Consider the following 14,190-nt stretch of genomic DNA (forward strand, 5'->3'; position numbering starts at 1 on the left):
TCAGCGTGGCTCAGTCTTCCACTGAATATTTTGGCAGAACAGGCTGCAGGTGACTCTACATTCCCCAGCCTTTATCGTGATGTGGCCCCCTGGCCAAAGCAAGGCCCAGCAGCCGGCCAGCAGAGAGTATGTAGGGATGTAGAGGGAGTCATCAACTGGCCCAGAGCACTGGGGCATGAAGGCAGTGATGAGGGCACAAGTGGAGCAGTGAGCAGCCGCAGTGTTCACGGGTTGAGTTCGTATTGGGTGAATTTGGTTTTGAGACAGTCCTAACCATACGACTGCTCTCCCCACTAGCTGAGTTTTCCTGCTAGAAATATGACATAAGTCGTATAGGTTATGCCTTATTCTTAGGAATCTTCCCAAGTCACATTTTCCTATAAGAGTTGATATTACATTGGAAGAAGAGAACCAGCCATGTGGGGGCTAGTAAACACTCAATTTTGAAGTGCAATCCTAAAGTTTACCTTGTAGAGTTTATGCTCATGCATCTTTTAAAAAGTAAGTTGAAAATCTTGAATATTATGCCAAGGATATTCTCTCAAAGGAGGCACAGAGGTATTGTCATGTCACTAGGAATCTCACGGCTTACAGAGATTCTCTTGGAAGACTAAGAGTGATGACTCCAATCATGTCCGGTCTGCTTTTCTTCCTTCAAAACAAGAAAATTAACTAAGTAATATTTGGAAAATGCATAAAATGTAAAGGAAATAAACATTCCTCATAACCTCATTACCTACTGAAAACCATCATTAACACGAGTTGGACTGGGAAAAAATAGGGAGAGAGTTATACTCCTGCAAAGGACTGTTTACCCCCCTTCAAAAATGTGCATTAATCATTAGCTAAGTGACAGTGGGTAGATGGAAAGGTGACTTTATTCAGTGATATTTTTCTACCTGGCTGGCAGCTAAAGAGAGAAGAACTGGGAGAAAGTAACGGTTTTTGCAACACCCCCAAGGCAAGAGATATATTCATATTAATGCAAACCAAGCACCAGGGAGATGGCCAAGTGGGAACTTCAACTCAACATTTATCAAGCCCTCAATATATCTCCCAATCCAGAAAAACAATAAAGATGTTAATCTTTTAAATCAGTAACTAAAGACCACATCAATATTCATTTTAAACAAAGTTGCATGTAGAGCACATTTGAGGTTTCTAACAACATTCTCCTCCTTCCTGGCCTTATATTTCTGGATTTTTCTGCTGTAACTGGTGAGCTTGGAAGAGCTAGAAGTTCCACTCCTATCGCTCTTGTCACCCCCATCCCCAACACTTTCCACTGGGACACCCCTTGCATCCCACACCCTTCCCTTTCCCTCATACTTGCTCCTTTGCAAGATTCACTCACTCCGGTGAGCCTAGGCTCCACCTCTTCACTCTCAGCCTAGAAACTTCCGGCTCCTAGGGGACTTCTTACTGACCCACCAGCACATGCGGTTGCAACTCCAGTTGAATTCCTCATGATACCTCCTTCATCTTGGCCCACTGCCTCCTGCCATCTAACCAGCTCCACTGGTCAGTCTCTTAGAAGGGGCCTCTCCCAGTCATTGGCCATCCCCTGTGCACACATAACCTGCTGTTTTCACCTCCTTGTCTTTGCTCAGACTGTTTCCACCACCAGGGAGGCAGATACTTCCTTTCAGAAACTTATTTTCAGAAATTCTGCCTAACAAAATCCATCTACATCTCTTGCTTGGCACCTCCACACGCTCATGTGTTTAGGGTGGGCTCTGTATGTTTTCACTTGTCTGTCTTGTTGATATTCTTGATCTATTGGTAATGACAGTACTAAGAATGATTACTATTTAAGGGCTGCTAAGTGCCAGGGCATACACCTTTTAAAAAGCCAAAGGCATAGAGAGAAGGAAACCCACTCAGAATACTAAGGGACAGTGATTGAAAGAGTGTCAATAAATAGCCCTCTCAATCCCCTAAATTCCTCGCTTGCCCAGCCTGTCATGCCCAAATTCTCTAACATACATGGCTTTGAGGAGTAAAGGTTCATACCCTCACCTCCTTCAAAGACCCCACCTCCATCTTTCCCTGTCTTCAGTGCAAAGACTTCTGGGAATAGCAACATTCTAAGCTGTTAACAGCTGAAGCCTTCCCAGAGGACTCAGTCCCACAGTGACAGTTGGCTGAAGACAGTGAAAGAGAGATGTCCTTCAGCAATGGCTGGGATTGAGAAAGGGAGGGAAGAGGGAGGCCAGTCCTAGGAAGAGGTAGACTCCACACTCAAGGCTACCAGCAGAGCACACTGTAGCATTGTTAGAGCCTCCCTCCTTCCTTAGCCTTTTCTGCATGCCTCAGAAAGGGTTCACAGGGCTCAACCCTGCAGAGGATCCTGAGATGTATCAGACATGGGTCCTGCCCTCGAGGAGTTTACTGTCTAATGTAGAAAATGCCAAGTACCATAGCAAATACCATTCTAAAGGTCACTGGGGCTGCAGAAGAGAGAAAGATGCAGGTTGGGCATCAAGAAAGGCCTGTCAGTGGAGGTCGCATTTGAGCTGGACCTAGGAGGCTGAGAGGAAATTTTCCACAGGCAGAGATTGAAGGTGGTACTAGTTATGGTGATGGGTAGCTGTAGTCTAAAACTGTGATCTGAAGAGAGGATAGCTGGAGAAAGGTGCAAAAGAGGCCAAGGAGGCTCTGGGCGTATTCTCTAGAAAGAGGACACCAAAGATGACACTTGGCCTGCTTTACCTTTTTTCCCAATACTGCTTAGAGGAAAATAGGCTTCTGTTTATAGGAAGCAGTGATTAAAAGTTGAGAACTCAGGGTTGGAATGACAGGTGCTCTCTGAAGGCAGTTAAGGTGACCCTCAGCCCCATCATCCTATGAGTTTGTGATTTGGAAGGGCAGCTAATGATACACCTTTAGACCCAGGCAAGATGTTTCGATCAGTGAATGCCCTTAAGTGAACAATGAGGCTTCACAGCAGAATGGGACATGGGACCCCATAGAGTGAAGATGCTCAAGACTGTTCATTTGAATCTGCAAGAATGTCAGGTCCATGGTTAGTTCATGTCTGCCAGCAAAAATAGTATGGGCACATGTTGTGAAGTGTCTGTAGGCAGAAGTGAGAAGACTGGAGCTGACCCAAGGTGGGGAGGAGAAGGAAAGAGTTGCTTGATGCAAACACACACACACACACATTCAAGAAAGGGCAACAAGATAATACAAAGACAAAAGGGGAAATGTATGTAAGAAGTCTACACTTTAATCTAGTTCTCCTTTTCTCCTTCATTGCTATTTTAGAATTGTAGCTCTGTAATTTTTGTAGAAAATTTGTGAAATTTTTTGTTTGGCAAGGATATTGTTACCTAAGTTTTACTGTTTTAAAAATGTTTATGTAACTTCCAAGAATAATTTTTGCTTAATTATCAGTGATATCACACCCTTTAGACTTTTGCTTTTTAAGCCCAACCATAACCAGTATTTCCCCAGGGTTGTAGTCACTCCCAGTAGTCTGAATTTAATTAGCAGTAATCCTAGCCTTGGAAAGACAAAGCAACCTGAAGATACTTTATGGAAAAGAAACAGGCAGTTAAATCAGGTCTAGTCCATCAAAGGATGAAGAGCAGAACACTCCGGCCTGAGAGAGCAGCAGTAGCATGTCTTCACGGCCAGATAAGAAAAGGAACAAAGGCATTGTTGGTCAAGCCAGAGTAGGGTCAAACAGGTAGGCCCGTGAACCCTCAGGAGTGGGAAGGGGACATTCATTCTCTGCTTGACCTTTTATACACCTAGCTCAAAGGGGAGGACCCTTGGCCTCGGAGGTGTAGGCCTTGCATCCAGAATTAGGTGAATCCTGCCATTGGTCAGCTCAGGACCATAAAAGGCTAAACCTGATTTGGAAAGGAAGCTTTGTGCCCTCTCAGGTACCTGCTCAGTGTCTGCCCTTGTGCAGTGGGAACCAGAGAAGAGTGCAAATAACCTGAGGGTACCAGAAAGGGAAGGAAAAGAAGAGGAGCAACATGGCCAAGTCCAATGCAAGAAACTGCCTTCGGGGATTTCCCACACCGGTATTCTTTCAACCTCCAAACTCAGTCTTTCCAGCCTCTGCCTTACAGTTTGCCACCAAAGACTAACTTTCCCATGCCCGTTCTAAGCCCATCAAAATACATCTTCAGCCCTCAGCGTGGCAGGTCTCCTTGGATCTGACTTCTCTTCTGATGGCTGCTCCTACCCGCCCCTGGTCCGACTCCATTATCTTCCTTGGGGAGGTGGCTTCCTTTCTTAGCTTTCTATTCACTTCTCTTCAGCTCTTTCTCTTTCCTGCTGTTTCTCCCATCACACTTTGCCGGCCTTCAATCATATTGGTGTCTAACTCAGTTTGTCCCCTTACTATTGTTTTCTACTTCTGGGGGGGCGATGATTTTCTTAAAGGGAATGTCCTTCTTATTGAACATTGTTAAACAACAACAACAAAAGTTACACTAACAGGGATCTCTGATCACTTGATATACTGAAAGGGCCTTGAGGATGGGTATAATTTGGGGGAAAGAAAGGCTGTTCCTTGTAGGAGGGAAAAGCAGCAGGGAGCCAGTTCCCCTTGTAGGGCCAGGGCTAGAGGAGGAGCTAGCGGCAGCCCTCTTCAAACTCTGTAGGCCTCCAGCAGAGGAGCTGGTGCTAGAGCTGCAGGCCTGCCCCGTATGGTGGTAGCGCTCTTCAGGATCTTATTCCAGAAACTCTCTGCCTTGACTATTGGCAGGGGAGCAAAGGGTCAGTTTCACTCAATGCTGTCAAACCTTTCTATTGCACCCTGAAGATGACTTTGAAAAGCACCAAAGGGATTTCTAGAGACTCTTAGCTCTACACAACAAGTTAGTATGCTGTTGGTAGCTCTTCTTGTCAGCTGTGGCTTGGGGTAAAACACAGAGCACTCAGTAACCTATGTAGAAAAATGCTGGAAGATTCCAAATGTTTGTTGCAATGATTTCCAAAGTAGCCTAGAGAAAGTAAGTTGAGTTGAGATCGTAGATTTGCCCTTTAAGTGGACTCCATAGGGGTTACTTCTCCCTCAAAAATCTCTTGGTGAATTTCTAAGAAGAAAGGGGTCTAAAGAGCATTGACTCAAACTGAGCTCAGGACTCCTGGTGGGCTGGCTGACGAGCTCGAGGAGCATATTTGTGTCAGCGTGATCTGTCCTGCCTCGTTGGCTGCCTCTCCATTCTCCCTGCTGCTCAGATTGGCTCCACATTCTCCTGCCTTCACACAGAAGAATTTGCACAGACGAGAGCCTGCCCATCTCCATGTCTGCCCAGTGAAATCCTACCTCTCCTCTAGGCCAGTTCAAATGTCACCGCCTCCGTAGGACCTCCCCCCATGGGTATCCTGTTGGCAGTGCACATTCCCTCCTCTAGACTAAGTGGCCATTTGGTCAGGAGCTTATCTGAACTCTAAAAGCTGGAGAGTTAGTGACGATCTTGTCCCCCCCCAATAGGCCATAAACTAAACGTGAAAAGTAGACTGCTGAGCCCCAAAGTCAGGACAAACCAGAAAGGCGACGCTTGTTTTCTGAACCATTACACACTATCTCTGTGTGTGGAAGTACCTCAAAAGGGTTCCTCACGGCCTTTTCTTCCTGAAGACACGGTCAGGTCTGCAGATGTAGGGTTTGAGCAGCTGTGGCAGGGCATCTCTGACCACATGGCCCATCTTTTCCAGGCTGTAGCTGACCTGATCAAAGGCCACTTTGGAAACAGCTCTGACCTAAGAGCCACTAAGAACTGTGGAGGCAGGAGTAGGGGAGGAAAGACAAACATCAAAATTCTTGTATGATCCTGAGTAGCAACTGGCCAACTGGGGGATGAGAATGGGTGGCATGGCCTTTCACCTTTGGGGTCAGCAACATGCCTGGCTGCAGGGCAAGAAGGCCAGAACATCTGTCAGCTGGGCAACAGCTCCTATGAATGAATCGCCTTTGTCTTGTTGGTGGGGGGGACGGATGTGTTTGTTTGCTCAACAGAAAGCCATGCAAACCAGGGATCAAAAGGAAGCCCTGGTGATGGCAAGAAGCCCAGGCGCCACCAGACAGAAGATGCCACCCACAATGGAAAGGAGTGCATAGGGGCTCAGGATAAAGGGTCCTCTGTTTTGGCAGAAGGTACCTCGCTTCTGTATGGAGCCTTCTGAGGCAGAGTACTGAAGGAGCAAGAAAGTGCCTTTGTTGGTTCCTAGGAACCTGCATGGAGCTGGCAGATGGGGGCCTGGCCCCAGGCACTTGCCTTCCTTGCTTTCTGCTAGCTGTAGGAACAAGCTCACAGTTGCACTCAGCTCAGGCCTCGTTTTTCTAATTTGAGGAAAAGCAGTGATCCATGACCCCAAGGGCGATTCTTTGCCCCCAGATCAGCTCCTTTTTTCACACTTTGTTCCAGCCCTGCTGGCTTTTTCTCAGCAACATCTAAAGTGGGAGAACAGTATTAATGGTTGAGGCAAACTCTTAACTACTAATGCAAAGGTTCCTGAGAAAGCAAGGATTCAGGGTTTTGGAAGCAAACATTACACAAGGTTGATTGGCATGGAAGGGAATGTCCTAGACCACTGTTCAATAAAGGAATCCTTTAGAATTTCATCATAGAAATGGCAGAGCTGGAAGAGTCCTTAGAAGCCATCTATTCCATTTTTCCCCTCCCTAGGCAACTGCTTCCCTTCTACTGATGAGAAAGTGAAGTGGATGGTAGTTAGAGATGAGGCATTTACTGTCAGGGCAGAGCTGGGGAAAGAAGCCAGGTCTTTCTGATTCCCATGTGAATGCTGTCTCCCCAGAGATAGAATTTTTTTCTGGATTCCTTTATGCTAATTTCCAAGATACACATGCTCACAACATATCCCCAGCTAAACACCTTATCATTGCAAGCATCATGAAGTGGCCACATCATTACCGAAGGGCATAAAGGATAGTGAGATGTCAATATAACTTGTCAAACGTGCCAGTGTCAAAGTTAAAACATTAATTTACTACATTTTATTTTTTATGGCACAGGCTCAATAAAGCTTCAAGTTTTTCCACAATGTCTAAAAAAGATAATTAGACGACCCCAAAATACAGAGTTTAGGCATTAAATCTCAGCTTAGAGCCAGTGGACAGATGACCTTATTTTTTCAGGTGGGGGCCATAACGCAAGTGAGTAAGGAAGGGCTGTTTGGTTTTATACTACCGCAAATGGCAGCTGCACCCCAGCTGGTGGGTCCTCCCTGGCTCTCAGTGTGAGTTTCCTCTGTAACTGCTCTATGCTCTCTGGGGTGTGTTGGTTCTATGGCAAGGGGCAGGGAGCTGGATTTGGAAAGTCCCCTCTCTGCCTCTTAACTCATTCTTCCAGACCCAGCTCAAATGTCTTCTCTGTGAAGCTTTCCTGGGTCCTCCCCCCATTCCTCAGAGTGGCCCCAATCCCCCCCTCCCCATTCTAACTTCTCCACAGTGGCCCTGTTCACCATGTCCCTTACAGCCAAAGTACGAGGTGACTCTGCTAGGTCGTCCCAGCCCTAGAGGTGCTCTTGTTTGTAATTCCCAGTGTTTCAGCCTCACAGAGTACTGTGAGAATTTTTATGCCAATCAGTTCAACTGGAATGCTCATGAGGTCTGAAGTTTGTAAAAGACAAAGATTTCACTCTTGGGGCGGGTGTGGGGGTGTGTGAGGGCACGGTATTGAACCAGGGAGGTTGGGGAGGGGACAGGGAGCAGAGACGTTTGCAGGAAAGCCTTGTTGAAATCGTGGAGGCTGAGGTGGACTATGACCTCTGGGTCACTGGAAGAAAACTCCTCCCCAGGAGGGGATCACGGCTACAGCAGCAGCTCTGAGTCACACAGTCAGAAAGGCATTAAAGATTGGAGGCAAATAGCCATTACTACAAAGGATAAAATGGCATTCTCCTCCAAGTACCACCTGGTAGGCCTAGCATGCTGGGCCAAGGCTGCCGTTGTTTGGCTTGAAGCTTGCTTGCTGGGAAATAGGGGGCTTGCCATAATTTTGAGTTAGGAACAGGTGGAGATGGGAGAGGCCTGATTGGGGGTTTGGAAAGTGGGCCTGGCCCCTCTTTCCTCTTGACCCTGCTAATGGTTGATGATTCGGCCTCAGACAAACCTGCTTCCTTAAAGAGGGTCTCAGGCAGAATAATTCGGATTAGGTGACAAGATGAACTTTGGAATTCCTTCCAGGTCTCGAGGGCTGGGATCCTAGGGCTCCACAAGCCCCATTCCCACCACATACCTGTTCACTGGTGTCTCTGGAGGGAGGTGTATACATAAGAGTTGTCATGTGGTCCTTTTGGAAAAGAGTTGAAAAGACTTGACTTCCCACTCATCTTCAAGGTGAACCTTCCCTGCAGAAAACAGCTCACAGTTCAACTGGTGCACCGGCAGGAGGTGATAAATCCTGACCCAGGAGACCAACCCCAAAACGTCTTTCTTCCAGCATTCTGAAATACTTTATATAAAATAATTGTACTGTATTTTAGAGGTGTATAAACATGAGTTTGAGAACAGTGGTTCCTAAGAATTCACTTTACAAACAAAAATATGAAAAAAGGTGGTGGCGGCAAGGGCAGGCTGCACCAGGAACAGCATTTTTCCTTTTTCTAAGATATTAAGGGAAAAACCCAAACTCTGATCTGTGATCATTGTTTCATGTTTAGCAAAACACTTTAATGTAAAAAAAAAAAAAGGGAAAAGGATGTAATCTCAGCATAAAGGACAGACCTTTTACACTGAATTTAGCTCTATGAAAAAAGGACCTCATTGTCCTTATTTCAGTGAGAAGTTCACCACGGAAGGACACTGGTCCATGATTGGCCCTGGGGCCCCCTGGTTTAGAGGAGAGAGTGTCCTTTGATGGTGGTCACTGGGTCCACCCCGCTGCTCGTTTGCCTGTTTTAGCCACTAGCCCACACTACAGAGAACCGACGGTGATGGCTCCCTCCTGCCACCCACTGTGCCATGTGGATGTGGGAGAGCGAGACTCATGAACACAAATCAAACCTATAGCCCTTCTTTTCTATTTCCTTCCGACTTCAAAGAAACAGTACAGTTCCTCTGCTCCTCAGATTCTTTCCCTTAAGGCCTCTTCTGCCATAATGGCTGCCCAGAGGGTTGCTGTTAAAATAAAACTCCAGTGTCCACTCCCCTTCCCGGCCCCAGTGACACAGCACCCCCACCCCCCCACACACACACACAGAGCCCCCCATGCCAGTTTTTATTCTCTGCTGCTTTGGAAATGTGTGGTCTTTGCCTTACTGCACCCTACTGCACCACCACTCCTCAGCCCCAGCCCCAAGCCCCTCTTTAACCCTCCTGTTATCTAGCATCTATCCTTACCCCTCTGGAATCACTTGAAAACTTGAAAAGTAACTTTTGGAAATCAAGGGGCCTTTTCTTGGTTGTCCTCAAACTCAACTTGTGATCCTTAAAATGTGCCTGTGCTCCTATAAACAAGGCTCTGCCTGCCTGGCCACGTCTCATTGTGTCCCTTCTCTCTTTTCTCACTCTTCTCTCCACTCCCCAAACCTCTCTGCTGCCAGAGCTTTGTGACTGACGTTGCAGCCTGCTTTCCCAGAGCCACAGCCAGAAGAGGACAAGAGAGCCCTGACTGGGCTGGCACTTCATTCACTCTTTCTGGGAAGTGCAAAGATGTGGAGACAGTGTCAGTTCTGTCTGGCAGCATCAGTCGTTCTGAGTTTGGTCTTGGTTTATCGGCTTTTATTCCGTCTCTCACCTAACCCTAGCTTTCTGTACCCAACACCAGTGCCTCCCTGAAAGCCTCCCAGGCGTACACTACCCTGCTGCCTGCTTCTGTGGGCGGGAAGGATAACACTACATGCTTTGCTGCCCTTTACGGGGCTCCCCAAATCCTGGTGTTTCAGTTACCTGGAGACAAGGCAGCTGGCAGGAATTCTGTGAGAGAGGGGCGGGAAATTAGGAGAATGAAAGTCAAGGAAGATCCCTGGTGGAAACTGAGAGAAAAGTGACCAGACTGAAGCTTGTCTAGACTTTTGAGTAACACGTTGGCTAATGTTTCGCCTGTCCTGAATCACCCTGGCATTACCAACAAAGAATAATGCATGATCCTTCTTGAAGTAAAAGGAATTTAGTAACACTTCACAGAAAATTCTACTGTAAATATTGTGCCCTACCTCAAAATATATTTTTTTTTTATAAGGAACGTTGTTAATTCACTGCAAGCCCACTCAGCCACTGAAGAATTTAGGGTATTCAGCTGGAGAGCTTTGTAATGAACAAGTAGCTCAATTATTCTACTTTCATTATACAATCAGACATTCTTTGGCATCAAGGAATTAGAGCATATTTTCTCTGGCAAATGGCAACAATTTGAAGACATATCCTACATAAGTGGTTCTTGAGTAAATGTAGCTCCATTTTAAAATAGGGATTTCCACATGATTTAACCTCTTCTGGTCTGGTCTCAGCTGGTTCATTCAAGGACCAGGGAGAGCATTATTTAGTGAAGACTCGCCAATTTTGTGTTTAAAATAATTTGCACAGACAGTCAACAGTGTTTTGCACCAGGCATTGGACCACTAAAGTTTGTTCCCGTAACTCAGCGGATTTGGCCCCTTCCCCTTTTCCATCCAGCGCTCCTCTGGAAGCTGACCTTTCTACCTGAGACTACCATGGCCTGTGGAGCACTCAGCCCTAGCAATCCCGGCCTCTCCTCAACCCTGGACTGCCAGCCAGAGAGCCTGGTGACTGGAGACTAGGCCTGTGAGGGCTAGAGGATGGCAGTCAGGGGAAAAAAAAGAAAAAATTCTTCTCTTGAGGATAAAGCTGCCCTCCACCCACACAGAGGGACCTCAGACCTTTTCCCAACGTACATGTATAAGCAAGCCCCCACTAGCCTATGCTCCTTTGGGCAGTTTAGAAAAAGGTGTCGCATCTGGATGGACCCAGGACTAGGCAAGAAAGCAGGAGCTGGATTTCATTCCCACTTGGCCCCTGCACCTTTGGCCCTAAGTAAAGAGGTCTTTTCCTTGGCCTTTAACATTGTTCCTCCTGAATCAGAGGCTGACGAAATAGGTAAGACCAAGAAGCAGCTTAAATCCACACAAGTTGGATATGATTGGCCCCTTTTGGAAATGCTCAGAGCTTTCTACAGATTTGGGGATCCCCAAGGCTGCTTGTCAGCCTGAGCCATTACTGCTCCCACACAGAGTGGTGGGTTGGTTGAGGTGATCGCCAAGATTCTAGCATCATGTTAGAGATACGCTACTTTTACAGCCAGTGGTGGTGGCAGAATCACCCCCACCAGAGAGTTTGAGTTGAAAGGGAGGTGCTGTAAAACTGTTGCCTCTGAAGTATGGTCTGTCCAGGCCAATAAATAATCTGGTTGGGGATGATTTCTCTCTTTGCACACTGCAGGGATTGTGAGATGAATGATTAAATCTGTGCAATCCTGCCTGAAGGAGGGAGAGTCCCCTCCCCCACCCTCCCCCACCTCTTCCAGTTCTCTCCTCTTTGACTCTTCTTGAAAGAAGAGTCCACACTCGCTGCTCAGCAGCTCCTCTGCTCACCATCTGACAGAATCTGAGTGGTGGCAGAGCAGCAGTGTTCTTCTAATGGTTGAAGCCACTAGCCTCCTCTTGCTTTTTCAGCTTGTCAGTATAGTGTTCTAAGCTTATGGCTTCTTGCTCCTGTCTTTACATTGCCCTCCTTGGACTCTCCAGTTAAATGATCCACTCCTGGTTTTCCTTCTACCCCGTGGCTTCTTTTCTGCTTCTTCATTAGTTCCTGAACCGAGGGTGTCCCTCAGGGTGGTGGCCTGCACCTTCTTTTCTGATCTCTGTGTCTATGCTGGAGATCTGACGTGTCCAGGATGCCCAGGTTTGTCTCTCCAGGTCCTGATCTATCTACAGATCTCTAAGCCCACAGCTCTTGACTGCTGACTGGACTGCCAGCCCCTCAACCTGTTCAAAGTGGTCATCTTCCCCCTCTATTTTGCTCCTCTTTCTGGCTTCTGTAGATAAACACTCTGCACCGCCAGGGGCAAGGACTTCAGGGTCATGCTCCTAGGCTGGACTCTGGCTCTGCACTTTAATGGGTAGCCTTGGAGGTAAGGTCCCTGGTTCTCAGGTTCCTTGTAGGCTACCAATGCTCCTTCCATAGTAAGAACTTGCTAGATGTTGGTCACCTTGTCCGTTTCTTCTTAGCACGAACATCTTTCCTATAAGGGGGTTTGCCTCCCTGGGTGCTTCCTGGGAAACTGAGTGGGAACCTCAAGTAAACAGAGACCGAGGGGTTAGGAGAGCGGGCTCATAGGGGAAGGTACCATTCAAAAGACGTTTTTGCAGTTACCTAGTTGTTTAACATAATATGTTCTTTCCCTTCCCCTACACTTCCCCAGATTCATGTCAGTTCTTCTGAACCATCTCTCACATTGGTTGCCTCCTTTCCACCTTGAGGGGAAGTTATCTAAGTCCATGTGACCAGTCTCTCTGCCTTGAGGCTCTGTCCAGTCCATCTTGCCCACATGCGGCCTCCCTGCTTGAACACCTGCAGTGACCCCACCCCCACTCCACACCTTCACTTTAAGGTTTCGGATCTGCCACCAACCTAGTTTTCTGCCAGACCTTGACTGGCTCAATCACAGGGCATGCTGGGGTGAAAGCGGCACAGAATCTTGCATTTGGTGGGAAGGAGAGCCAGTGTTCTACCCAAGGGCATCCAGTCTAGAGCTTTGGGGTCCTGGCGATGGTCAAGGTAAAGTGCGGGCTTTACCTGCACCAAGGTGCTGAACTCTTGCCCTCGTCATGGCAAGTCTTGGGCAGGGAAGCAAACCTGTGCCCCACAGAGCCAGTTATAAATCAAGGCACTACAGGAGGACCAGCTGGAAATCAAGACAGACTCAGGGAATGGAGAAAGAATTCCCGCCTCCATGTGGAGAGCAACATGACAAAGGAGAGGGAGGGAAGAAAGCAGGGCTGTGATTCTGGGCTTTAGGCAGTAAGATGAATTCTGGACTCTGAAGGCAGAACCTCAGCTGTTTATCTTTCTGTTCCCCGGCTCTAGGTGGGAATCTTGCAAATTCTGCTTGTTTATTTGGTTTTACACCTCTCACTAGCTTTCTTTCCTCCCATAGATGGCACTGGGTCCTATGAAATCTTTTACATCATCTGACGAGCAGGAATTCTCACAACCAAGACAGAAGACAGATGGGTGATGTTTTGCCATAAACCTCCATCTTAGGTACTGAGCACTATACTCAGCCAGTGCGAGAAAACTTTTTTCAACTTTCTTGGAGATTTTAGGAATAATAAAATACTCTTTATCATTTTCATTTGGCTAAAATGCATTCTTTTCTCCTTTAAAGAACTGCATGCAGCTCCCTCGATTTCATAACCGTTAAATAAGTAGTCCACCACGTGCTGAGAATTTAGCTGCCCACCACTCTTCTGGTCCCCTGGCTATTCCTAGCAGCTTCTATGTAAGCATCCTGGATCTCATTCTGGATTTGTTCTTTAATGTCTAATAGCTAACATTTACTGAGTGCTTACTATGTGCCAGGCACTGTGCAAAGAGAAACACATTGTATCTTTCCCAAGTGGTTCCTGGGAATAATCTGAGCAGGAATGTGAGATAAAAGGAAACTGTTAGGAGCTGGGGAAGTATGGGCTCACACAGGATTGGACCAGCCAGGGATAACAGTCTTCAAAAGGTGCATTTGCAATGCACCCTCAGTTTCCCACCTGCTGTCTGCCTTCCATTCACTCAGCGCTGGGCCTGAAGTTGAGTGGTGGGGCAGGGCCAGGCCAGAGGAATGTGGGGGCTGCTTTCACTGAAACTTGCCAGCCTCTGCTGGGTCTGGTAGCAGGAATGTTGTATAGGATATTGGGGCACTAGAAAGGGCCTTTCTCAGGCTCCTCCAGCTCCCTGAGGGTTAATGATAACTCCCTTCAAAGGGGCCAGTCTTTATTCCTTGATTCACTGGAAAAGGGCTTAGAAAGCAAATAGCTCTAGAGAAGGTGCTGGGGTTACCTCCCATTTACAAGAAGAGACTCATAAAAGTTTGACTCAGGAAGGCTTTCTGGCAAGGAGTGTGGAGAGGATGGTGTGAGAATCCTGCCTGTCTGAGGGGAGTAGGGAAGAAAGGGGACACAGTGGGCAGCTGAGAGTTCAGCAGGCAAACCTGCCATCTGAGCATGGCTGGGAGCTCCAAAGCACCCAACCAG

The 14,190-nt window shown here is 47.2% G+C and overlaps 1 long non-coding RNA gene across 1 annotated transcript; it reads left to right on the plus strand.

The window, feature by feature from the left end:
* Positions 1-1,737: 1,737 nt before the first annotated feature.
* LOC133254656 (uncharacterized) lies at positions 1,738-13,296 on the plus strand. The gene is made up of 3 exons (XR_009738734.1): positions 1,738-3,691; positions 3,891-4,034; positions 13,101-13,296. It is a non-coding gene; the product is annotated as an uncharacterized LOC133254656 (long non-coding RNA).
* Positions 13,297-14,190: the final 894 nt, after the last annotated feature.

Source organism: Bos javanicus, chromosome 10 (assembly GCF_032452875.1).
Source record: "Bos javanicus breed banteng chromosome 10, ARS-OSU_banteng_1.0, whole genome shotgun sequence".
In the NCBI taxonomy this organism is placed as follows: domain Eukaryota; kingdom Metazoa; phylum Chordata; class Mammalia; order Artiodactyla; family Bovidae; genus Bos; species Bos javanicus.